This window comes from Falco punctatus (assembly GCF_963210335.1).
Source record: "Falco punctatus genome assembly, chromosome: 3".
Lineage (NCBI taxonomy): Eukaryota > Metazoa > Chordata > Aves > Falconiformes > Falconidae > Falco > Falco punctatus.
Window position 1 is genome coordinate 1352844 of NC_137582.1, and position 27147 is coordinate 1379990.

Here is a 27147-nt window from a genome sequence, read left to right on the forward strand (position 1 = left end):
AACTAGATGTGCTCTTTTTGCCAGCCATTTCTAAACAGTTGCTCAGAATCAAACAGCCAGCTCTAAATCAGCAGTTCATTCATTTAGTAGCTCTAAAGGCTGCTCCCTATTAAACAAGACATGGTAAATCTGTTTCAGATTAGCAAATCAAATGAGTCACAAAAAAAATCCCACTTTGGTGTTAAGTTTTGGCCTTTATGAGCAGCATCTCAAACAGATGCTGTGTCCATACTGCTAAATATAAAAGGGCCAAAACCCGGTCTCTGGCCCCAACACTAAGTGGCATGGCCCAGCATGGGCTTCATGTCCGGACCAGCCCTCTGCGGCCAACTGACCCCACACACATCGTATGGCACTTGGCCCTGGCTCTCTTCTGTGCTGCAAGTGGTGTCCCTATGGTCCTAAGACATGATCATTATTTTTTTTATGTGTTTTTGAGTTCAAAGGCTCTGAAATAATCTAAGGGCAGTGTTGCAACCCACAAGAGTGATGTCTTTATGGCATGAAGCTGAAGGGCTGTGTTGCATACCCCAGGGTATGCATGAGGCCATATGAATGTGCCGAGTGTGATGGGACAGCCCTGGGGGACTGTGTAGGCTGGAGCTTGGTCTTTTCCATACTGCCTGTTGACAGCTCCAGGGAAGAGGCCAGATCGGAGCCAAGGAGCGAAATAGCAATTAAGTGTGTGGGCAGTCAAGGGTGTGGGTGTAGAGCCTTCCCCTTTTAGCCTACACATACCCAGAGGAATGGAGCAGGCTCCTCTTGATGTTTTATCATCATGTGCATCCAGCTGGAATTAGAGACTGAACAGAGGACAGCCCCCACAAACATCTGAAGCCCTGAGTGCTCCTCAAGAACTTCTCACTAATGAAGAATTGCAGCAGGTGAAGCACCACCTCTGCTGGCAACCTCTGGGTAAGTGGAAAACACTGGGAAATTTCAGCAGCATTTCAGCTTCTGTCTGCCTGAAATTTGGTGCCAAAAGGAAGACAGTGGTCTCATTTCTCACAGCAGCTGAAGTTTTTGAAGTGTTAAACAGCTTTCAGTTAACTCAAGAGCAACTCCGAAAAAAAATTACAACAAATATACAGAGACTTCCATAAAGAAAACATAACTATTGATTTTTTTTCAGAAAGAAAAAGCAAAAAGAAAGCGAAGGAGTTCTCAAGATACCACAGAATAGAGAGAGAACAACTACAATCCAAATCTTAGCGCTGAGAAAACTTACTCAGCCTAAGGTGAAAAGAAGGAGAGAGGCTCTTTGCTGTAGGAATCATCCAGCTAGTGAAACCAGCAGAGATGAGTGATTGCCAAGTTGATGTCTATCATCTGCAAAACATCATCTCAAGTAGTGGAGGTTCCTGACAATTAGAAAAGGGCTGCTGATTGAAAGACCAGCTATGTGAATGAAGAGAGTGGTGTATATTATACACCTTGTCTCTGGTAACATTTTTTACACCATCACCCACAGTATTCTTATTTTCAAGTTGAGAAAGTATAGAACGCGTGAGTATGGCTTGAAAAATGGCTGCACTGCCAGTGCTAAGGTGTGTAATAATCAATGGCTTAATATCCAGCTGAAGGCCGGTAACAAGTGGAGTGCCACAGAGGTCCAACATTATTCAATGTCTTCATCAGTGATTTGGATGAGACCAGGGGTTGCACCCTGCAGCAAATTCAAGATGATGCTCAGTGAGGGAAAGTGATTGATATACCAAGTGACAAAGCTTTAACCCAGAAGAACTTTGAGAAACACGAGATTTGTGCCAACAAGAACTTCTGAAATTCAGCAAGAAGTGCAGAGTTCTGTGCCTGGGGTGGAATAACCCCACACATTAGCACAGGTGGGGAAATGTACAGCAGAGACTTGATGAAAGGGAATCTTGGGTGTGTGGTTGATGCCAGAATGAGTAAAAGGCAATAGTCTGCCCTCATTACAGGTAGTACAAATTGCACATTGAGTTACATCAGGGGAAGCATGCCCAACAGATCCAGCGAAATTATCATCTCCTTTACTCATCCCTGGTGAGACCAGTTTTGGACCTACCAGCATGTCAAGAACCTTAAAAAAGCTCATCAAATTGCTGCAAATATAGTTAGAGGGGTAAAGCACGTGACCTTCAAGAAGAAAGTAAGGGAGCTGGGCTTGTTTAGTCTTGGCAGCAGGAGACTCTGGGGTGGTCTAACAGCAGCCTACGTCTATTTGAAAGGAAACTGAAGGGATGATGAAGCCAAACACCATTCAGAAGTGGCAGAGAACATCATGGGGCAACAGCTACAAGTTGTGGCTTGGGAGGTTGAGAATAGATAGAAGTTTAAGATACTAAATTAAAACTAAGGAAACAAAAGTAAGTTCTGCTCGGTGGAAGGAGCAGGCCCAAAGTAAGGCCAACATAGGAAGGCATAGAGTAGATCCCAGCAACATTGGGATTAATACCATAAACCAGAGTGAACAATCAAGGGTGCCAAGACTGCTTAAAAAGCTGAACTCTGGAGGCTTCATCTAACTAGCCAAAATAACCAGTTGCTGGTCTGAAATGCTACAGTGCATCATGGCCCCTGGATATGGGATGCATGCTTAGAGTTTTAAAAACCCAAGGCAGAAATTAGAGGCCTAGGTTCTGAGTTACTGTAATATTTCAGTTAGCAGTAAATGGAGTTATCCTATGCCCAAAGTGCAGATGGACTTACTGCTTTTCTAAAAAAGGATCAAAGATGTGTCTTGCAAGAACAAATAGAGTTTTGGTAGTAAGAGAGAGGAACGATCTAGGTTTAGCTGTGGGTGTGGAAAATTCTGGGATTTTTTCTACAGGAGACTAGTGCATATGACATTTAATGTCATTGCTAGATTGAACAAACTAGACCCTACCAAAAAAATTCAGAGAATAATTTTCAGATTAAAAATCAAAGGCGATTTTGGAAGAGCAGTGGTCACTGCCAACCTATGTCTTAATGCTCAGAACAAGTATCTAATAGAGCAAACACCCGAGGTTTAATGCGAGCAGGTCAACCTCATTTAAAACCTGCAGACATTGTATTTGATTTTGAACAAAGAGGTGATCAACACTGACAGAGCTACACCTGAGGGTGGGCTTTAGATCAGAAAACATTGAAGAAGGTTATTGGTAGGGGGTGGCTGCACAGCCTATTTCCAGCTGCAGCTGTCACCGTAAAGGGAAGAGCTCATTGGTGAATAGAACTTGATTCAGAGGCACCAGGCCGGGGAGCACCAGTTGGAGCAGGAAGGAATTCAGGTGATTATGCTGAGGACAAGGACATCACAACTGCTGAAGACTCTCAGAGCTGTCTTGGGGGGTATCCAATGAACAGAGATAGCAAAACATCCTAAGGCTTGCCACTTTTACAAAAAGTATAGGCCAAGGAGAGTAAGGAGGAATGACTGAAACCACTGTTAAAAGTTGCTGGGGAAAATGCATCTTAAATGTCTCGTTCTGTTCATTAGTTAGGATGCAGAAGTCCTTCTAGTTTCTACCCTAAGATAGCCTTGTTAGAAGATACAGTACTCGGACATACCATTTCTCTTTACTACATAGCGTACTATGTGGCTGGCAATGCCAGGCAGTGATCACAGCTCTGTGGGCATAAGCTCCTACTTTGTAGTGAAATACACGTGCACACACGCTGCTGCTGCCTCCCGTATCCTCAGCCCAGTGGGCTGATCACCAACAGCATCAAACTCAAAAAGCAGCTTTTCAGAAAGGCTGGGCAGCAAGGTTGTGTTTAGTCCTGTTATCTCATTGAACACTGTAAGTGTCTGCCAGCATAACTGAGGATTTAATTTAGCTTTTCATCACGCAGTGCTGAGACACAGCATTCATGGGGGCAAGGCCACAGGCAAAGCTTTACAAATGTGGCTAAATATTATTCGTTAGCATTGGTATTACGTTGCTGGTAGAGCTAAGGTTAGGAACCTTGCTTTGCTGTAGTTTACTAAAAATGAATCTCCAGAGACCGCAGCCAAAACGCTCATTGTTGAAATGGTGAGGACATTCCTTATAGTCTTCTACACAGGGGACCAAGGACAGAGTTTGTGTCTTTAATACTTCAAGGTAATTACAAGTATTGGAGCTAGCACAAATATTAGTACTGTGGGATGAGTAGATGTTGAGTGCATGTAGGTACGCTTTGCAGTAAGGCCTGAATGCGGTCATCTGCCCATGCACGGTCTGTGGTGCCGGGCAGCCTTGCAAAAAGGGAGAAACTAACCACCAGGAAACAGCGCCTTGTATCACGAAGCTTTCACTGGGTTGCCTCACCTTTGGAGATGAACACATCAGAGCCACGAGATCAGAGATTTGAGCAGGACGGTTAATACCGACTTCACTCTGGGACAGCCCTATGAACATACTGAAACAAAGTATTTTAAGCTCTGAGGCTCCATATCCGAAAAGACTGCCTGTACAACATTTCGCGTCCCTGAGCAAACTGATAAGGGATGACATGAAGAACATTTGTTACTGAATGTAAGATTTCCTGTTTAGCGTGCTTTCCCTGCTGGAATGCATTTACTGCATACATCACATCATAGGTTAGGTTATTTTCATCTCAGAAGAAGCTCTTTAAAAATTATCAGAATTTAAAAGAGGACAAAAATCTGTTGGAGTTTTTATGGTCAATTTTCGAACATGATATCTCAAGTCATATTTGGACAGAACTTCAAAGCCATCTTGTCAAAAACTTAAATAAGTCCTGAAAAAATTCCTTAACTGAGAAAGCAAGCCTTGACCATAACCAGTTGACACATTGTGAAAAGCATAAAACTCTGTCTGCAGCAGGATTTAAAACTGTGAATTACAGTAAATTGGGGAACGTGCTTTAAAATACATTTATAAAAACATGCTACAGTGTTAACGTAGCATGGCCAAAATCAAAAACCCTTAATGTATTGTTTGTCTACAAAACCATTGGCATATCTGATTTTTCCTACTAGGTTATCACTGTCATTAACTATAAGGCACAAAAGCCTACAGAGGCCAAATTTAATCTCACGTTCTATCTGTGGCATTTGATGGAGGCTGGGAGAAGGGACAGGTCTTGCCTGCCCCGGGCAGCTGTGGAGCTGCTTTGCAGCAGTTTATTTTCAATGGTGAAAAGAGTTTTTCTAGTTTCTCTGTCTGTCACTATTAGAAACTCCAGACAAAGGCTGAAAGCAGACTCAAGCTGCCTGAGACCTGTTATTTATTGACCTTTCATCAAATCAGTGGTTTTAGCTTAACCTCAGTCTCGGTCAAGCCAAAAACTCGCTGCAGACATGAAAGCCAGACCTCAGCCCTTCCTTTTACAGGTGTGACGATTTTCCAGGAAGGGTCCCAAGGACTCCTGGGCTGCCTGCATGAGGCCCACCCAGTTCTCATGTACCACCTTTTCATAAGCTCAGCCAAGAGCTCGTGTAATGACAAGCTTGTGTGCTGACCGATCGGGTGATGGAGGGATCTGGTGTATTCTACCCCAAAACCACAAGATTGGTAACCTTGGCTGCTGGAAAGCTGCCCCACAGTGAAGTTAAATCCTTCAGGGCTTTTTCTAGATGACAGAATCCACATCCTTGTCGTGGACCCTCCTTCTCACAAATTTGCAAGAGCAGCTTATCAGAATTGCTTGTCTAGGGAAGGTGCTGCAGAAAATGGAGCCTCACCTACATCCCGGTGACTTCAGAGGAGTGTCTGGCTGTTGGGGACCAGCCACTGTCAGTGCTGCAGAGTTACTTGTACCCCCTGACAGGATGATCACGCAGGGCCAGCAGCATATTAAAAGCCCAAGGGGGAAAAAAACCCAAACAATGTGGCTCATGATAACTGCTGGTACCAAGTGTCCTGGGTTCAGCAGCTGCCAGTGCCTCTTAGAAGTCTGATAAAACAGAACTTTCTTCACCAAAAGGGGAAGTGTCCCTTTTTTTCCAGCAGCTGTAGTGTACTGAATTGGACATTTTTAGAGCCGCATGTCTGCATGCCCATTGCCAACACCCAGCAGCTATATACTCCAGAGTTTTCCTGGCAAAGTATCAAACCTCCCTGGAATAATCTTAAGGGGCCTCAGTTAGTATGTTCCCTGGTACTGCAGAAGCGCTGAGCCAAGGCACAGGGGTGTGATTCTGAGTCTGCAGATCTGGTAAATATTTAAGGTTAGGATTAGCCACTATTTTTAAACACCTTTTTCTGATAAACGTTTACTCATGCTATGACAGACAAAGCCCTTCTTGCAGTTAAGTAACAATAATGACTCATTGTTGTCATTGATAGGTATTTCTGTTTAAATACTTAAATCAGTTCCTTAACATGGGAAGTTTGCTTATAAAAGTGAAAAAGGAACGACATATCTATCCTAGCCTGAATGATTGGCCAAAAAACTGAGGTGCTTACAGTTGGGAGGAAAAACTGAACATCACATCAGGCACTTTACTCAATGCTTTTTTTATTTTGGATGGGGACAGATCCCTGTTTTCCTGATCATAAAAGAGAGGGATGTAGTAGCAGGAAGAGGGGGAAAAAAACAACCTGTGTATGTGTGTGGGATCTAGTAGCTGATCTAAAAGTCAACTTTGTGTTCTTCAGACTGTTTCTCATTTAAAGGATAAATGCAAAGAATAGCTGCTGGTTTTGAGGAAGTTTAGCTGCATTTAAGATGGTTTTAAGTCTAGGAAACCCCACTGAGGAAGCAGGTAGCCCAAATGACAAGGGCTTTGGGATCAAGCTAGGTGTTTATCACTGCACAGTGTAGAGGCAAACCAAGTAACTCTGAAAGCTGAGCATGTCTTTTTCTGTTTATTGGTTTATGCTCAGTTTACTGATGGTGTAAATATTTGCAGAAGAAAAATGGTGTAAACACCACAGGAAACGTGGAGAAGGCAGGCACAGATGTCCTGGAAAATGGGATGTGACCCTGCAAGAGACTTAGAAGAAAGGTTTTCTGCCAGCTCCCTATAGAAAGAGGATTAGAGAATCTCAAGTGTTTTCTTGTATTTGTAACCATTTAAATAGCAAAAGACTTCAAAAAAGATGTACCTAAAGCACTGCAGTACTGCATAAAAAGGGATTAAAAAATTAAAGATTAGATGAAAATACTACTGGAAGTACTGACTTACTGTATACATTTGAAAAAAACAGGCTGCTAGCCTCAAGGCTCTGAGTAAGAATCAAGGCTTTACCCTATTGACCGGAAACCAGAGTTGGAAAGAAATTCACAGCATTTTCCAAATATTACGCTTTTTCCCCTTATAGTGAGAAGGCTGCCAAGAAGTTTCTAGTGGAAAGAACAAAACCTGTATTTTCATATCAAATTATAGAAAATTAGAGTTTAAGGGGACTTGAAATAGGAATCTGTCTGCCTCTTTGCAAAAAGGATCAAGTAAATGTAGCCATTCCCTATCAAGTTTTGTTTAACCTGCTTTAAAATCCTCCAGCAACAGAGTTTGGAGGTTCTCTAGGTAATGTCTTCTGAGATAGATTACTTTAAGAAATTGTTTTCTGGGTTTGCTTCCTGTTAGTTCTTTCTCTCCAGAGACTGAGGGCATTTGGAGAACAAATTTTCCTTGTAACATGTAACACTCTTGATAACATTTCCATGTACAGGAAAGCTAGAGGTTTTAGGACTTTCCTTCTCTCTGTGTTTCTGTGGCATTTCTATGGGCTGTCTTCCCCTTTTAGCATTTTGAAAAGCAAAACAAACTTTATTTTTAGAACATTTCCTCATAAATCTTATCCCCCAAAGTGCTTGCCAGGTTCACAGTTCTTCACTCAAGTGTCTCTGTTTCCTTTACCTCTTTTCTAACATGCAGGGTCCAGAGCTGGCACTGAAATCTGGAAGTCAAGAGGTGCTGAAGGGTCTCTCCAAAAATGTGTTACTCAAATTCAACGACAGGGTTTACCTCCTGTGTTGGACTTACAGTAGTCTGGCTAATAAGTCCCAGGGTGACATGAACCCAAGGATCATACTTTTTCGTATTCAGTTTGTAGATCCCATTCTGTGCTGTTCCTGCCTTGCAAGCTTCTCTTCTTTTCCTGTTTAGACTATGATTTCTCATTTCTCTGTTTTTAATAAATTAATTAATTTAGGCAATTTCTTCTGTTTAATGAGATCATTTTGGGTGTTGAACCTGCCTGCACAGGTTGGTGCCAGCTGCTCATGTAAACTGGAATTCTTTTTTTTCAGTGATATAGATCACGAACTGAAAGGGGCTGTTTGATGTGCCATCCCTGTTGGGTAGCAATGACTGCACCCTGCTCTCAGTTGTACCACTGAATTCTGTGGTTACTTCATAGCAGTTCTGTGGAGACCATATATCCCTGCTTTCCTTATAAGAATGTTATAATGAAGTCTTCCCCAAACTTTATCTCAAATGCAATAAATTATGTCAGTCGCTTCCCTGTCATCAGCTGGATGAGTGTGGTGGATTGACCTTGGCTGGTTGCCAGGTGCCTACCAAGCTGCTCTTTCACTCCCCCTTCTTAGTAGGTGAGGGAGAGAAAATGGGTTGAAAAGCTCATGGCTTGAGATAAGAACAGGGAGGTCACTCACCAATTACCATTATGGGCAAAACAGACTCAACTTGGGGAAGATTCATTTAATTTATTGCCAATGAGTAAGAGGACAATGAGCAATAAAAGCAATCACTCACTGATTACCATTATGAACAAAAGGGACCTGACTTAGGGAAGATTAATTTAATTTATTACCAATTAGTATCAGAGTAGAACATTGAGAAATAAAAGCAAAACCAAAAACACCTTCCCCCATCCTCCCTTCTTCCCAGGCTCAGCCTCCTCCTGACTCATCTGCCTCCACCCCCTCAGCAGCCCTGGGGAACGAGTTCATCACACATTGTCTGTCACTCCTTTCTCCTCATGCCCTTCCCCTGTTCCAGCATGGGGTCCCAGCCATGGGACACAGTCCTTCATGAACTGCTTCCGTGTGGGTCCCTTCCACGGGGTGCAGTCCTTCAGGAGCGGGCTGCACCAGCCTGGGTCCCCCATGGGCCACAGGTCCTGCCAGCAGACCTTCGTGTGTGTGGGCTCCCCTCCATGGCCCACAGCTCCTGCCAGGAGCATCCCCAATGCTGCAATCCCGGGGCTGCAGGGCCGCGGCTCCCACATAACCCTGCCCGTCTCTCCTGCTGGCACAGATACATTTCCCCCCTTGTTACGTACGCTGGCCCGGAGGCGCTACCGCCGCCACTGATGGGCTCGGCCTTGGCCCCCCCAGGTCCATCTGGGAGCAGCTGGAACTTTCCCCATTGGACATGGGGGAAGCTCCTGGCACCTTCTCACAGAAGCCACTCCTGGCAGTACCCCTCACTACCAAAACCTTCCCACGTGAACCCTCTACAATGAGTTACCATGTCAGAGAAGAAGTTAAATTCCCTTAATATGCTTTACTCTTGACAAAACTCTGCTGGCCTCTTCTTAGCATTGTATCATCTTCCAGGTGCTCACAGGCCATTTCATAATTTGTTTCGGTAGCTTTCCACATTCAGCTGTATTCCTTGGATTTGTTCCTCTTCTCCTCTTCCACCTTCTTAAAGGCAGATAGGACACCCATCCTCCATAAGTCCTCAGGGCCCACCTCGCTGCACTCAGTTTTTTAAAGTTCCCTCTTCTAAGGATTTTTCTGGGGAAAGCAAGCAAACATGAACACACTTGGTGACACACTTGCTGGTCCCAGTTACCCACCTCTGTGTTCCTCTTTTTCCTAAGGTTTTTCTATGGGCAGTGTTTAGGAGTTGTCTCTTTCTCCAGTCTAGATTGTGCCTGTTCCACATTTGAATTCTGCACAAGGAGCCAGAGTTTTTGGCACGCTCTTGATTGACTTTTGATAACACAGCTCCTGCTTTAACAATCTGCCATTTGTCATAACCATGCAGTTAGCAACAAAAGGTCTCTGTTAAATGTTTAACGTCAGGCACAATCCCAGCAATCAGAGCTGGTAGACTGAGGAGCCCATGCAGCATATGAGGTAGGAAGAAGCCAGAGAAAAAAACAGAAAAAAATGTGGTCTTGTTGTCTAGGTTCTGTATAAATACAGCTGGATGCTTTATTATCCTTAAAAGTGGAGGATTTCCCTTTGGTAGTAGAAATTGGAAATCTAATGAGTGTGAATATTCCACTTAGTAAAATAAAAATTGCAAATCACAAATATCTTCTGTTGTACTCTCCATAAATATGTTTGGATCAAAAAAAATCAGCAATACCCTAGAATAATTCCATGTAAAAGGAATCAATTACAACAAACCCATTGGTTAGAATTAATTTTCATTAATCTGAAGCAACATTTGTAACAATAATGACATTTCTTTCTACAGCACTGTTGCTTTACAGGGCAGAATAAAACTGCACTGCAGTCAAGATTCATCTGTTACAAGAAAAGTTTCATAAAGACCATATAATGAAAATTCATTTATAGACAGGTTTTTTTGTTTGGTTAGTAAATTTATTTGGGAGGGATGGGGGCATTTGGTATGTATTGCTCTCTCAATCTGGAAAACAATTATCATAGGTTATCCAAAGAGTATAATAAAAAAGTGGAAAAAATGTTCAGGTTGTTTTGAGGTGATCTGAAGAAGCCTTTTAAGGTTGCAGCTTGCCTAATAAGTGTGGTACTGATAACCAGTAAGTAACAGAAAATAAAATCCTCAAATCAAAGCTAAGGTGAAGAGAAAGGTCTTTAAATTCTTAAAAACAGGGTGCCAGTGAAGAGTGGAAGCACTTCACATAAAACTTCATTTTGGGGGAATCAGTGGTGTAAATAGTGCACAGTTCATAACAGCATTTTGTGTTTGTATCACTAAATTGTGCAACTGAGGAAGGATTCAGCAACTGATGGCCACCTATACTGCCCAAGAAAAAGCAGAATGCCCTTTAGGATGGTAATATTCCTTAATCAAGTCTTGTTTAAATGAACTCTCTTCCCAAAGGGATAAGATTTGGGTGACTGTTTCAGGGCATCGTATTAAAGTGCTTTGTTTATTGAACGCTTTTGAAACAGCTTGGACCAAAATGCATTTCTGCTTCACAAAATGTGTCTGGACCAGTTCCGTTACCCTCCCACTTGCTGAAGCCCACAGGACTAAATGGGTGTAACAAAAGAATTTGGCCATTGACCTGCAACTCCAGTGACTCATACTGGATCACGTAAAACTGTCTTTCTGTTAGAGACTGTAACAGAGGGCTGCTGCTAACGTTGAGCTTCCCTGCTACCACACAGCATGTGGGAGGCTTCAGGGGCAGAGACCTTTCCAGCAGATCACAGAATCACAGATAATGGTGGAAGCTAGCAGGGATCTCTGGAGGTCATCTGGTCCAACCCCCCTGCTCAAGCAGGGCCAGCTAGAGCCAGTTGCCCAGGACCATGTCTAGGTGTTTTTTTGAAATCTCTAAGGAGGGAGACTGCACCTCCCTGGGCAACCTGCGCCAGTGCTCAGACACATCCACAGTAAAGAAGAATTGTTTCCTGATGTTCAGTTGAAATCTTCCGTCTTTTCAGTTTGTGCCCATTGCCTCTGGTCCTGTCAGATTCACTGCAGAGCTGAGGGAAGGATGAGAAGTGGTCTGGCTTGGAGACAAGGCAGGCTGTGTTGTATCACCAGCTGACTTCTCTTCCAGACCCAATACTCAGAAGTCATACTTCTAGATTTTACCCTATGACAGTCCTTGCTTATGGGGCTGGAAAGCCCGTGGGAGTTTTGATCAGAGGGTCTCCAGTTCCATGAAGCTGGCTTGGTATGGAGCTGGCTGGTTGTTCAGATCCCCGTCTTTGCAGGTGCTGTCCACAGCGCAGACAGACAGAAAAGTCCCTATCTGGGCACTTGCACTGGGGTCCCTCGGTGATGTTGCATCCCTGAGCCTGTTTTCCCTGCACAAGCCTGACCATATGCTCCAGCAGATGAGCTGTTCTGCTGCAGGCAGGGAGGAAGGGGAGGGGTGTCACAAGTGAAATCTATCCATGTTTGCCTGCCTGGGCTTTTGTACCATTCTCATCTCCTTGTTTCTTTTTTAAATCCTCTCACCTGGGATGTGTGGAAGCATCGTAATTCTCCATTCACGGGAGCAGAGAATATTGCATGGCCCCATGCATTTTATTTTCGGATATGAGGGTTGCATTACATATGAGGATTGCCTAATCCAACACATCACCCAGCCAAATTGGCCAACCATGTTACTGGAGGCTTTTCTTACTTTGCTCAACCAGTGAGCTAAACGCTTTCTCTCCCTGGAAAATTTATCGAGATACATTGTTTCAGAGAAAATGTTTTGGAAGCATCACCTCAAGTGGGGATTAAACTTCCTTTAACTAGGGTAATCTGGAACTGGAAAGCTGCACAGACATCCGAGAGAGCCTGGTGACATGTGGAAGTGTAAAGGTGAGACTGACTCATAAAAATGCACTCGGGGCCGTTTTACAACAGTAATCACAATGTATCTGATCCAAAACACGGCAGGATTTGCTTGCCCTTGGGGATCATTGTGTACGTACAGAGGAAAAAAAAGGGCTTACATCTTTCAACACAAAATATTTCAGTATAAATAGCTCACAGGAATGCAGCTAATCTCTAAGGCCTTCTGTCAAACAGCTGCAGAAGAGGGAGAAGAAGAAAAACTTTTGGTGAAGGGCATCTTCAACATGCAGGGTGGGCTTTTCTGTAGCCTAAAAGCCTCATGCTCAGTGCTTGGTTTCTGCATCTGAAAACCATGAGGGGTAATTACTTTAAGCAGGACAGCCTCTAAGAAACTAGGGACTGTGTCGTCTTTGTCCCCGAGTTGAGAGGACTGTAGAATAACCTCTGCACAGTTTGATCTCCCACCTGTGCTCTGGGGTTATGCCTGTCCTGTTAAATAAAAACAATCCAGGGAAGAGACTGAGACAATGAACATCTGACTGCCCACGTTGCAAAACTGCATCTTCTTGCCCCAGGATCTGTTTTGGACTGATCCAGCCAGCTGTGCCCAAGACAAAATCCTGACATGGTGCAGGTGACACCTCCTCTGGGCAGCCTTCCCCACTGGCAGTGACGGTGAGACTGAACCAGATGCCTTACAGTGCCTTTATCATCATTCCCACTGTCTTCAAACACACAGGCTCTTGTGCTTTCCCCTACGTATGTGCCCTCAGCTTCATATTATAAAATCACCAGCCTGGTGGGCCTTGTGATAGGAGCCAAGGATCACTTCCTAGGGTGGATGAGTGTTTAGTGGTGTAAATACAGCCCCACAGGGTGATGTGGCTGGTTGCCTGTTACCTGGACTACTTTTCAGTGGAACTACAGCATTTTAAGGGCAGAAAGACAAACTATCAATCAGGTTGTCCATCTGCTATCAGCCACAGAAGGTTGTCTAGGAGGGATGCAAGGAAGAAGGTTGTCTAGAAGTCAAGCAAGGGCAGGCAGGTAGTGTGGGCTTTGTGTGTACACACCTTTGAGGTGCACAGCCTTTTAAGAACAGCCTAAAATTTCCATTCAAGCATAAATTTAAAATTATGAAAAGCATCCAAGCACAAATCTGTGAGCTAACCTCATAAAGGCCTTCCTTATGTGCTAGGCTGAGAGGGTCTACGGATCTGGTGCTAGGTCCTCGGGTTACTCAAACCAGGTGACCACAAAACCTCAGAGGATTGACCTTCTGATTTCCAAATATTTGTGAGAACAGTAATGGAAATCAGGGCACAGATTTCCAAAGGCACAGGGGAAAATGGGGAACACACCAGATTTCCTTTTTTTTTTTTTTTTTTTTTTCTTAATTGCTAGGTACACATGCAGAACACATGTTTTCCTTAGCTTTGCCTCAAGACACTTTAATTGGCAACATTTTACCCTGGGAAGAAGAGCTGACAAAGGGTTTGAAAATACCCTTTTCCATGGATGCCTTAGCTGGTGGTATAGATACTGAGTAGGTAAGTAGTGCAATGGCACAGTGGCTCTGAGGTCTCAGCATTTGTTGGTGTAAAGACAAAGTGGGGGGCACCCCTGGCAATCAGGTGGATCAGTAGCCTCAGTGCTTTCCTTCCACTGGGACTGTCACTGCTCCATGCAACGCAAGGGAGCCAAGCCCATTCCTGAGGTGGGCAGCAATGGAAGATGTTCTCATTCAGCTCCCGTAGCGATCCAGTGGTGTGACAGCCGCAAGCGAGCCAAATTGCTCAAAAGAGTTACAATACTGTGAAAGACAGTTTCTGCCAGTTTAGTTTGTCTCTGGTTGATATGCACACATTCTGCTGCTACAAAAAAAGAGATAACAGAGCAGGTTCCTTCATTCCGCCACACTGGGAAGAGGTTGGCCTCCCTGCAGTTGGGCTCTCTGCAAAAGAGCCGGTCCTCCCTGACAATGGTGGTGGGCAGGGGTGCCCACATGTAAGGAAAGGCCAGGAGTGGCTTGTTAGCCTGTTTACTATTTCAGCTGCACAGGGACAAAGACTGCTCTATGTACAGCAGAAATATTGTGGAAAGTAACTGACTGTAACTACCCACTGAGATATGCTCTACTTTTAGTTGAATCCCAGTGTTTTCTCCATTAAAAACATGATGCTCCATGGTAGGACACTGTGTTCAACTCCAGTATTGAACACAAGGCAGCAAAAGTGCATTGCATTGTTCTGTGAGAGGTGACCCTGCAACAAAACGAACCACTCTCAGAGGACCTGTGGCCAGGCCTCAGGAATGCCAAGCCCTAGGCTTTACATACGGAGTCCTCACAATGAAGTTAAGATAAGATTTCCTAAACAGTGCATAAACATGAGCTCAAAATGCAGAACAAGGACTGCCTACCCAACAGGAAACACGAGGTGTGAGGTGCAGGGGCTTGTGCACTGCTGTCCTACTTTGGTTTTACGTGTCTGAAGCAGAAGAGGAATGGAATTATCACTGTCTGCTGCGGATGAAGAACCTTATCCTGGAGAGCCAGGTGACTGCTTTATATGGGCTGTCCTGCTGGATCCAGGCACCTTGTACTCTTGGCTGTCCCATGACCCACTTCAAGAGGAGCACTGGAAGAGTGGCCCGTTCAAAAGTGTCTCACTTACTTTAGGGTACTTTCCAGACATGTAGAGGATGTGCTATACAAAAGGTGTTCCCATATAGAAGATGCTTGCCATTATTCATGATATATCAGCGTTCCTGGTGCAAGGAAGTATTGTGCAGAAGAGTTTTGAAACTGTTGAAGACAGTTTCTTTCTGCCTGCATATCCCATTTTTCTTTCCACTGTGGCCCAAACTGAACTTGGGGTATCCCTCTGCCTGCTTAGTTTCTAGATCCTGGGAATGTGTCTTCCCTTGCTGTGGCAATTATCAAGGCTCACAGTTCACTAGGTGCACTGGGCTCTAGGGATCTATGTTGGTTGAGCAAAGTGAAGAAATATAGGGTTTCTAGGCTTTGGCTGGTGGTTTTACATCTCTTTCAGATCTTCTTGCTGGACTCTGCTGTCCTCCCCTTCCCTCCCCTGCCATCCTGGCTATCAGTGGCTGCCAACTATGCTGCAGGCAGGGCAGATTATGGCAGCACTCTTCAGTCAGCTGCAGATGAAAATCAGCTCAGATCAACAAGCTGAACAATGAAAGTAATCGAGCTGGTTTTCCATGAAGAAAAATAAACAAGTGGCTCATCCAGTAGATTGGCAGTGACAAGCAGCTGAAAGGGGTAACTACTGATACAAGCACATCCCGGAAGGATATCTAACTAGGTGGGCATCTCTGTTTGGGTCCCTATCAATCTTTCCTCTGTCTACAAGGGTGTGTTTCTAGGAGAACCAAAACCTAAAAGAGATCCTTCCCTGCCTGTGTTTTCATTATCCAAACACACTTCATAAAGATATCGGTTTTAGCTGAGAGATATTCTACAATGTCCAGGGCAAGCCTTTCTTTCAGAGAGCTTTACTCTGCCTGTTGATCTGAATCACCTCCTAACTGCTCTCATGCCATTACACTCACTTAGGAAACTGATCCCTAAACATCCCAGGTCCTGGGCAGTTGACAGTATTCCTTTTCAGTTCCCATTTAAATACGCACATATGCGCCTCTCCTTGGAGTCTACACAAAGTCCTGCACTGTGCACTGCACCGGGTACTAAAACTAGCACAATTGGCTTAAACTTGCCTTTTTCAAAGTTTTCCCCTGTCTATTTTGAACAAAACAAAGCCTTTTGTATCCTTGTGGCCAAGAAGGGAAACCACAAAGCATAAAGAGCCCCAGCTCCTCTCCCATTGCAATTTGGAGTCCTTTTCCCAGCCCAGTGTGAACAATCCCAGCCCACGGGACAATCCCATGGCACTGTCCTGCATAATTTGCTTTTCAGAGAATTTCTGAAGGGAATATCTGAGAGCAGAGATGAATGTTCATGCCATTTTATCTGCCAGTATCCAGAGCTGGTAGTACTGTAGGTTTCCTTCCCCTTCCTGTGAGAAAGAATTCCTGTAACATCAGCAATGTGTTTTGGTTTACCCTCTGAACCTCCAACATCTTAATGATTTTCATGATTAATTTTGGCAATAAGCAAGGTGTATATACTGGAATTAGAAATGCATCTTTTTAATTCAAGATGTGAGTGATTGTTTTTCTCTGGAAATGAAACAACAGAGGTTTGGGAGGGAGAGGGTAGGACAGGAGAAGAAAAACGGATTCAAAATAAGGTGTAGGGAAAAGAAGATCAGAGAGGAAGAGTTGACTCAAAACTGTACCAAACTGTCCTGGTTTCAGCTGGGATAGAGTTAGTTTTCTTCCTAGTAGCTGGTGCAGTGCTGTGTTTTGGATTTAGTATGAGAATAATGTTGATAAGACACTGATGTTTTGGCTATTGCTCAGTAGTGCTTACCCTAACTCAAGGGCTTTCCAGTTGCCCACACTCTGCCAGCGAGGAGGTGCTCAAGGAGCTGGGAGGGAGCAGAGCCAGGCCAGCTGACCCGAACTAGCTACAGGGATGTTCCATACCATAGAACACCATGCTCAGTATATAAATGGGGGGGGAGCTGGCCCAGAGCCACTGATTGTTGCTTGGGGACTGGCTGGGCATGAGTCAGCAGGTGGTGAGCAACTGTGTTGTGCACCACTTGGTTTTCTATTCCTCCTTTTTTTCCCCACTTTTCATTACTGTTTTTATTATTATTATCATCATCATCATTATTATTATCATCATTATTATAATTATTATTTTTTACTTTATATTAAACTGTTCTTATCTCAACCCATGGGGTTTACCTTTTTCTGATTCTCCTCCCCATCCCATGGGAGGAGGGGAGGGTGAGTGAGCAAGCGGCTGTGTGGGTCTTCCTTGCTGGCTGGGGTTAAACCACAACACAAATACAGGCACCAAGAGATGCACTTGGTATCAATGTTTTGCTTCCTGAATCAGCCTGACCAAAGAACTTGTTCAGTGACTGATGCTTTTGAAATAGCAGGCAAGAACAGAGGCTGTAAATAACCGGTCCCCTATCAGCACTACAGTGTTATCAACAGCAACACGCACCCTGTCTTGGGAACAGCCAAGAGTGGCAGCAGCGATCAGTGAAGGTTGAACATGAGCATATAAGGAAAGCTCTTATCACAATATTCAGTAAGAAAGCTCGTGGAGTTTCAGCTGTGCCCATTCAGTTGACTGGCACCTTGTCTCGAAGCCAGCCCTTCCGACCTGCTCTCTATCCCAACCAACCCAAAAGTCAATCCCCTTTTCTTCGGGGACTTTCAGCACAGGAAACCTCTAGCAGAGAGCCTCCTGCTTCTCTGTGGCTGGGAGGACATGCTCGACTGCTCATGGTGGTCCATACAGGAGATGCATGAAAGCAACAGCACGGTCATGGGTAGTTATCACTGCAGGAGCAAACAAAGCTACCGCAACACAAACTCTCCAAGGGATGGGAAAGGTTATCCTTATTCGGGTGCTGGCAAGAGTCAGTTCTGCAAAATGTCGTATAAATTCTGTCTCTATTCTCTGCATGTCAATGCTAGTAACTGCAGTGTTGCACAATGAGGTACAGAGGGGACTAACCAACCAGTTCCCCAAGGGGAAGTTATATGGAGGTTGAAGTAAAGCAGAACCAAAGGATTTAATGTTGTTGAGCACGTAAGACTTGGCCATGCATGAGTTTACTTAAAAAAATAAAATTATAATGACTTTTCTGCAAAGAGCCAGCAGCAAGTGTCCCAGACACAGAGGAGCTGCAGGGGCAGATGCAGAACTTCCCTGGCACTGGTTCACAGCCCACGGCTTTGCAGAGCTCCCTCAGTGCCGCTACTGTTACAGCTGCCCACGGCTCCCCTGCCTGCCCTGGGTGGCTTCGCTGGGACAGACCCCCTCTTGCACTGGGCTGTGCTGTGCCGGGAGGCAGCACCAGGCACATGGGAGATGGGTGGCATGCGGGAACCAGAGCAAACCCTGAAGGGAGGCCCGGCCGCAATGATGGTCTGAGCTAAAACTCTCCCCTCCTCAGGGGCAGTAGCCGGGTTTGGTGCTGGGCTCCTGGAAGTGTCCTGGGGGCAAGAGTTCTCCCCTTCAATGACTGTTAATGACTGGCTAGTAAATCTGGGACAAGGTTACCTTTGTCTGGAGAAGGTGGAAATAGCTAGTCTGGGTCGTTAATGGGGCTGGAAAAAGTGTAATTTACTGACAAAGCTGAATCACCAGTTGTCTTCACTACAGAGTCTTGTGCCAAGTCATACAGTTAAATACAAATTATAGTTGTTTGCTTGTTTGTTTTTAATCCATTCTATATTTGACCAATAAAACAGACATTGTGATTGAAAGCCTAATTTCCTCCATTTATCTATTAAAGTCATATTCCATAACTTGAAGAAAACAAACTCACTGTAAGGCAATGACTAAAATACTCCTTTCAAAACACTTTACCATGCCTGTACAGTTCTCAGTTGGGAAAATACATTATTCATCCGTTGTACGGTTAGATAACCTTGGGTACAGGATTATAAAGGAACTAGTCCATTCTGAACAAGTACATATTGTAACTGGAAACACTATAATCTTATAAAACAGCCTTATAAAACTATAGCCTTATAATTTACCCTAATTCGACAGTGATAAACCCTCTGGCCCTTTGGTTAGATTGCTGTTTGCATCTGAGCTTTCATTCAGTTCATGCTGGGTGCAGTATAGACATTCATTTTCAGTGAATCAATGACAGAACAATAAGTCATCCAAGATGACTGACTCACAGTCCCGTGATTTTTAGTGACAGACATAGTGGATGGTTTTAAATATGTAGTAACACCATTTCACTGAAATCAACGTTTTGGAAAAAAAGCCGATCAATTCCTCAGAGATACTCCACACATCAATCAGTATAATGCAGAGTCAAGTCTAATTCACAAGTGGTACACCAGCTAGTTATCTGAATCACTTTGATTGGCAGGTCAGCTATAGAGATCTTTAAATCAAATTAAACAATTTCACTCTAGGCTCTTTGCTTGAAATAGCTTTAAAACACAAGGCACAATTCCTATTAGACAATCCTGGGAGAAAGCAAACACACTATGAATGATTAGCTAACTTGACCTCAGCTTTCAAGTGTAACAATGTCTTTTATATGGAAAGTTGGTAAACGCCAAGGGAAACTGATGTGTGACTGCAATTAACATTGCCAATTACTGTCGCTGTTCTGCCACCCACATTCTTTCAGAGGCCACTAGAAAAATGTTCTCTTTTCAAAGCTCATTTAGCAATGCTATCACATGAGGTGCACAGGTCATGGTTTTCACAGTGGCACAGCACTCTAAACTCTCATGCTTGCAGTATTTTCTGCACAGGCCTGTTTTTTTCCACTCAGACAGCAACACACCAGATTTAGTTACTCCTGATTTACCCCAGTGAGAGTACATTCATCCCCTTTGCCACCAGCTGTTCTATAGCATGAAATACTGTCTGCAGTTGCCAAGGATGAAACCTATGTGAAGAAACTCAGCTAGGTGGAGAAGCCCAGGGAAAGAAGGAAGACGGGTTTGGTGGCAACCTGAAAACCATGCTAACATGACATAGTGCTGGTCAGTGTCCTACAAGATGGAGCTTCCCAGAAGGGGCCCAGAGCACTGGAATTCTGGTGTTGGGAGGCAAAGGGTGGGACAGGGAGAAAAAGAAGGTACGCATGAGCTGAGCAAGAGTGGAAATGCAGGAAAGACTTTGGCAAGGTCAATGAACTTAACCACAGCAAGAGATTTGAGCACAAGGACAGGATGGTGAAAAAGAAGGAAACCTTTGGACTTTGTCCATTGGCATTATTTGAGGATGCGTATCATTTCCCTGTGTACCTGGGAGCGCACCACTGGAGATATTATACATGTGCAGGAATCTGGGCAGCTGACACCAGTGGGCAACGCAGGGACCTGTTTTCTGTGCTGGCAGAGGTGAGGCTGATATTTGGACTTTGGCAGGGCTGAGAGGAATTGGACTCAGACAGTGATTTCAGAATGGATGGAGGTGTGGAACACAAATAATACACCAAATAAATGCTCAAAATATTTAGTCTTGCTGAAGCAGCAAGACTGCTGTGTAAGCAAAGGGACAAGTAACAAGGTATTGGGAGCAGATACAATTTGGTCAGTGTGTGTGCGTAAAATAGATGCAAATAAACTAGACATGAAGGCAGAAGCTTGGTAACATGGGCTATTTGTGCTCTTCTTAAAGAGCTGCTGCAGGGGTGCCTGGGCACAAGGCACCTAGATGCACATGGAAGCCTCAGGAGCATCTGACCACCACACTGTCCACAGGTCTGTCAGCAGAGCCTGTGCCTCAGCACAGTTAGTAGCATCCAGGCTGCCGGAAGCCACGTTAAGCCTTCCTCTCCTTGCCTGGATGAGTTTGAAGACCCCAGTGAAGATGGCCTCTAACTCCTGATGGGGAAGTGCTTCTGGATTTACACACTGGATGGCTACATCCCTGTTGAAGGCACCTGGCATACCCAGAGAAACAGCCAGACTCAGGTGGACACACACAGCTGAGACTGTGACTCATAGGAGCTGGCCTAGAAAGGTCCAAACAACACTGAAGTCAAATACCAAGAGGCAGGAGGTAGAGTCTTTATCAGCAGAAAGGAAACGCTTAATGACACGCTCCAGCAGGTGGGTTTTTTTCAGTGACATGAAGATCTATATAGATTGCGAACAAGGCCCCTTTCCCCCCTCTTTTTTTCTCACAAATGCAAAGGGAGTCTGAAACTTTCTCCTGTGAAAGTCAAGGTAGGAAAGAGAGGTGATGGTTTAGCATAACAGAGCTAAGGCAGAAGAAGAGGTCTCAGAAAGATAAATATATGAATGAAAATATTTATCAAGCTGGAAACACCACATTTACTGGGACAGAAACAGGTAGGCAATTCACATCGTGCATGGTTGCCAATAAGGTCTGTAGCAAATGTAAGAAATCAGTTGTTCACCTTTGATCAGTCATGGAGACCAGGCACAGCTGCTCTTTACCGCATACAGGCTCCCTCAGTGCCAAAATGGAGGAATATTGAGTCATATCCTCTACAGCCAAAAAGATGCCAAAGAGGCGTCTTTTAGTGTAATGTGCTTGTTGCTCAGCTGTTTCGAAACACTCAACAATGAATTATTAATTAAAGGGAGGTACTGTTATTTGGTAGAGGTGATGATTTGGAGACAACCGATCCAAAGTTTTTCCTCAGACCTACCATTGCCTTTTTCTGTCTTTTCTTGGCAAGCAATTCAGTTTTTATGAGTTTCAGCTTGTCTATCTATAAATAGAGATAACATCTGCACACTAATATATTAAACAAACATAGCTTTTCCTTCCATTCACAAGCTGTCCAGGAGCAGCTTGATTCTGTATGTGAATCATCAGTGGTCAATACATTTCTTTACATGTGCTGGTTACAAGCACAGTGTTTGTTATCTAAAACTGAAACAATGGCAACCAGAACTATTTTGGCTCACTAGTCCAATTTTTTCTGTACTTAAGGAATGTAAGTCTAATCTCCTTTGGCCAAACGAAGGGGGTGGGGTGGGGTGGAGAGGGGAATAAAATTGAAAAGGAGGATGTGCTTAATATGGAGTAAACCAAATCCTTTCGTTGACATATTTAATAATTTGTCAATAGCATGTTTGCAATGGGGTTTAGCATCGCTGAATGAGAAATATGTTAGTTTCTGACTCCAGAGCCGCAAGCAGGGCAATTCACCGCTACTTCGCTCCATTCACAGTTCAGTCCTAACGTCACTTGCCATGTGACAGCCAGAAAGAAAATCATAAATGCTCTGTACTTATTTTGAAAAGTAATGATTAAAATCCCAACAGAGCGCCAAATCCTACCTTCCTCTGCACAGCAGTGCAGGAATGAGTAGGAACAAATAGACATCGTTCCTTCCTCCACACCAGCTGGAGACTTTCCAAATCTGATGCTTAACAGAGTGGTAAGCAGAACATCAATTAAATAGGACAGTTTGTACACCATGACCCGGGGAGGTCAAGCTCCCAGCTCTCCCCTGAAGCTGAATTTCTGTGGTGCATCTTACAGGCAGTTTCCCATCGCCACCTCACTAAGCAAAAGAAAGGCAAGCTCTGCCTATACTTTTCTGCCTATTTCTGCTGTGTTTGCATTTTGTAGCGCTAGTCAAATTTAAAGGGCAATTCATGCTGTGACCTTAGGAGTTGTGGGGGTTGCAAACAGTAGACAACAGAGTCTGTGTTAATTTTGTATCTCTGGGTTGATAAATCAAATCAACTGTATTCCTTCCACAGAGAGGGGAAATTTTCATCATAGCATATTGTGATTTCTCACATTGTCACAGATTCGAAGATGTCTTTAAAGAAACTGGTACATAGACCACAGTTTTAGCAGTTTTAGCACTGTACCTGTTCCATTTTCCTTCATACAAAATGCTTCATACATCTGTGGCCTCCTACAGATGCTTCTGAAGCTGTAGGGTTTCGACCAGAAGTGTCTTTTAGTAAACCACCAAAATAATCAGGGTTCTGGTTATTTATCACAAATGTGTAGAAAATTAATTTCACCTCATTTCAAGCTGAGTGCCTTAAACATATGCATCATCACAATAAACTTGTGAGTCTTCAAACTACTGTAATCTCCATGATATATTTAAGGAAAATGAGGCTAGGACAGTCTAGCAGCAATATTCCAAAACAGCATGTAGTGCCCCAAAGGAGATCTTAGACAGAAATTGGGTATTAAACCCAAGGAGATATCCACAAAACAGCCACTAAATAACTGATACTTAGAAACCCAGATTTTCCATGAAATTACCTTTAAACCTGCAGACCGCAGCGCTGAAGGTGCCTGCAACAGGCAGTAAGCCCCGAAGCCATCAGAGCACATTGCTCATACACAGACACTGCTGAGCCCCCCACTGCCACTGCCACTGCCCCGTGCCCTCAGCCCCAAGCTCGTCATATACAAGTCCACATCTTGCTCAATGTCCCAGTGACAGGGTACGTGCAGAGTGACTGATGAGCACCCCTGCTCCTCTAGCCCAAGAGAACTCTGCTGTCCCCAGTAGGGAGGACATACTCATGCGAGGAGACATTAAAGTTAGGACCAGAGGAAACGAAGAATGGGAGGAAAAGAGTCTATCCCCTTGAGAATATACTGCCTAAAATGCAAGATTCAGAGAAAAACAGGGAGTGTGAGAGAGCAAGATGCTCAAGCCAGTAATGAGGTCTCTTTTCCTTCATCAGGGAAACGGGTTTTTCATTTCCTTTTTGGATTGCTTATGCATTTTTCTTAAAAAGACTCACTGCACAACAAAAAAAGTTATAGCAGGCACATAGGACCCACAGAGAGTGATTTCCAGGGAAAATCTCAAGTTAACCTGGAGTAAAAGCCACAGGCGGGTGGGAAGGGAAAGAGAAGCCTCAGTAGAATTTTGTCATTAAAAGCACCAAACCACCCATTTTACGTTCAACCACAAAACACAGTGTGGCAAGAAGATTATGTCCCAGGGAAAGTCATGCTTCTGAAGGCCTTTTGTACACCCACAGTAGGCCTTTACCCCACCCCATGTAGGAAGGCTTCAAGCTTTCCTTAGGTGGTTGGTGGCAATGTCCCAACTCAACTGGAGGCCTTCAAGTTCAAAACAAAACGGAACAATCCCTTCCTAGGGAGTTTCTTCCCGTCAAGCATTTTTGTGAGGAGTCCAGCCTCTCCCGAGAGATCTGGCAGTCAGAATCCAGAAAGCAAATGTTTAAGAGCTTCCTTTACCCCTCTCAATTGCCTTGGCTGCTCTGGCAAGGAAGCTGCTTTTATTGTGTCCAGGGTGACTTCTTGTGGAGGGCAACAAATCCCCTGGCTATGGGGCTCTAATTCCCAGGCCTCTTTCAGCCAGCAAAAAGAAGCTTTGACATATTTCAAGGCTGTCAGCTGAGGCCAGGGATTTCTCTCGGACCATGGATGACCAGCCCAGGACTGATTCCTCTTTGATTTCTTGCTTATGGTTGACTCTCTTGTTCTGCAGAGCAGGCTTGCAGAACCATATGCACCTCGAGGTGTTCTCACACACCACCACACCATGCTGATACATCCTCCTGGGGAGGGAAATGCAGTGAAGCACAGAGTGGGGTTTCGGTGATGGCCACCTCAACAGCCTCACCAATTCAGGAAACAGAAGTTGGCCAGCATCTCTAGAAGACAGCTTGGCTGACCATATGCCTAGGGAGGGAAGGTTTCTCTTCTGATTCAAGCAGGAGGACTGACCTCCTTCTTCCTTCACTAAAGTAATTTCGTGGACACAGCAGAGAAGGAAACCAGCCCTGCCCCAGCCAGCCTGCCCCAGGCAAGGACACAGCAGGGCTGGTTCTTGCTTTGGCTCCTCTGTCATGCTGGACCATGCTCCAAGGGGAACCATGCTCCAACCACCATGCTGACCAAGGGGAAACCTTGCCAGCCCTGAAGCGGCTGGGATCATCATAATACTGAAATACACAGTGCTTCTAAAATTGCCGTACATCACAAACACAGCCTTCTTTTATTACCAGTTTTTGTGATTTCTGTTACTTCATGGTTTTGACTCTGACTACTCACTGCCCATAGCAACAGCAAGAGGCAGGGGTGGAATCACAGCCCCAGCTCCCTCTGATCTTAGGAGAAAGATCCCTCACGTCACCTGTAGATCTTAGAGGATTTCACAAGGATTTTAAGGATGTTTGTCCCTTACATCTGTCTCACAGTGGGATACACAGAGCTGTATAGCATTGACGCAAAAGCTCCATGGACACGCTGCAGAGACCTGTCTCAACAGGCTCCTGCTCACCTGCCAGCCCTCCTGCTTCTGCTGGAGCTTTCACAGCTCATCCACCATCCTGCTGGCTTTCCAGTATTTTGGAATACCAGTTGTCCTTTTACCAGCATTGACCATTACCAGATTGTGTAAAGCGGGCAACAAAAATCAGCTGTTTTAACCTCATTGGTCTGACTGCTTACAAGGTCAAAAGTGTCAAAAAGACTTACGCTAAAATTATAGTTCAGAGAAACTGAAAACTTACCAAGATGATGAAGATATCATTTTTCAAAGCATACATATTTACATGCATGTAAATAAATACACATGAATATATCCATGTATGATTTATACTGTATAGTGTGGAACAACAACATCTATTTCTTGAACATGAAGCATTGCTGTCATTCTGCGTTGGCACGGATCCGGTTATTGCAGTGAACTTTAGGTGGACATAATTTCTGCCACTGCAGGATCTTTGAACAGCTGAGACTGAAGCAAACTCTGCTTGCACATTTTAGTTTCATGGCCCGTTATCCAAGGGGCTGCAGTGCCCCATTTAGATCTTGACATTGAATTTTATCTACAGATTCTTGCATCTACAGACATCTTGTGATCCAGTCTATCTACCAAAAGGCATCAAGCTGAAATTGTTACAAAACCAGTGGACCTCAGCCTCACCACAAGCATGTCTACAGCATAATATCTCATCTATCTGCCATGCTCTGAGATTGGTATTAGACAATCATGTCCCTATCATGATTAGAACATAGAAGAAAAGGGGAAATTTGGAGAAACTTTCGAGCTGTTTGAAGAAAAGAAATCTGAATTGCCTCGTAAGACATTTTTGTTTGGCTTGGAGATTTACTTTGTTTTATTTAGAAGTTCTGTTCTCTCTACCACGGATATGTTTTTTTAACCAAGTTGATACTTTCTTTTTCTGAAGTTATATTAGCATTGCAGACTGAAGATTTAATCTAAACCACTTTTTAAAAAAAAAAAAAAAAATCAGGCAGTGCTATGTCCAAAGATTCTATGGGTCAGATTTTCAACAGCTATTTTATATTGCTTTACACCTGCTGACTAGCAGGGCCATCACATCTAACAAGCTGAGGCCTAAACTTATTGCCAATGTCTCATTAGGCAACTGCATAGAGAGTCCAGTCCTGCTGTATTTACATGTTTACACAGGTCTTGAAAGCAAGGGCAGGGAAAAAAATACTGTGATTCTTTACAATTAGAATAGTATTGGGATTCCTTACAGTCATTATATACTGATCCAGATGGTACAATTTTTTCTCCTAACAGCTGATTGCAGTCACAAAATGGAATTACCAAAAGCAGAACGTCACTCATTAGGCATGAGTAGGGGTGACCAGCGCTGCATATGACACAGACAGTTCCTGCCCAAAATGCTTATGATCTCAATAAGACAGCCACAGAGCAGACAGTGAAAAACATGACGAAGGAGCTGGCTTAAGGGACAAATAGCTATAAATTATTATAATAACTATTATAATAATTTGCTATAATTACACAAGAGACCGTTACCTGTTTGACGACACAGCGAGCATTGGTTTGTTCTCTGGTCAAAAAATAAATGAGTGACAAGAGTATCCTAGCTGTCTTTCCTGGCTTGTAATGCCAATGGTATCTATTCAGCAGCTGACTCTAATAAAGTCATCTGGCTTTTTTGAAACAAGCAGGAGGGGTGGGCAGCAGCTTGATGGGTGACCTCAATTCGCTGAGCTCTAAGGACAGTTTTTTAGACTCCCCTTTTATAAATGCTGCAATTATGTTTTGTATATAATTCCAGTTACAATTCTGATTGGAAAACGGAGCTGCTTAGGGGAGCTTACAAGATGACATCTGTTCAACAACAGACATCTGTGCCAGAACAGCAAACCAGGGCTGCCTGAGGCAGGGTGCTCGAGTGAGATGCATGTACAGACCCACATCTGTACG

The 27147-nt window shown here is 44.0% G+C and overlaps 1 protein-coding gene across 1 annotated transcript in view; it reads right to left on the reverse strand.

The window, feature by feature from the left end:
- The window catches only part of NDRG1 (N-myc downstream regulated 1), a 74407-nt gene extending 47655 nt beyond the window's left edge, over nucleotides 1-26752 (reverse strand). The window contains exon 1 of the mRNA XM_080377883.1: nucleotides 26734-26752. The gene's annotated coding sequence lies outside the window, so the exon portion shown is untranslated. The remainder of the gene's footprint in view (nucleotides 1-26733) is intronic.
- Nucleotides 26753-27147: the final 395 nt, after the last annotated feature.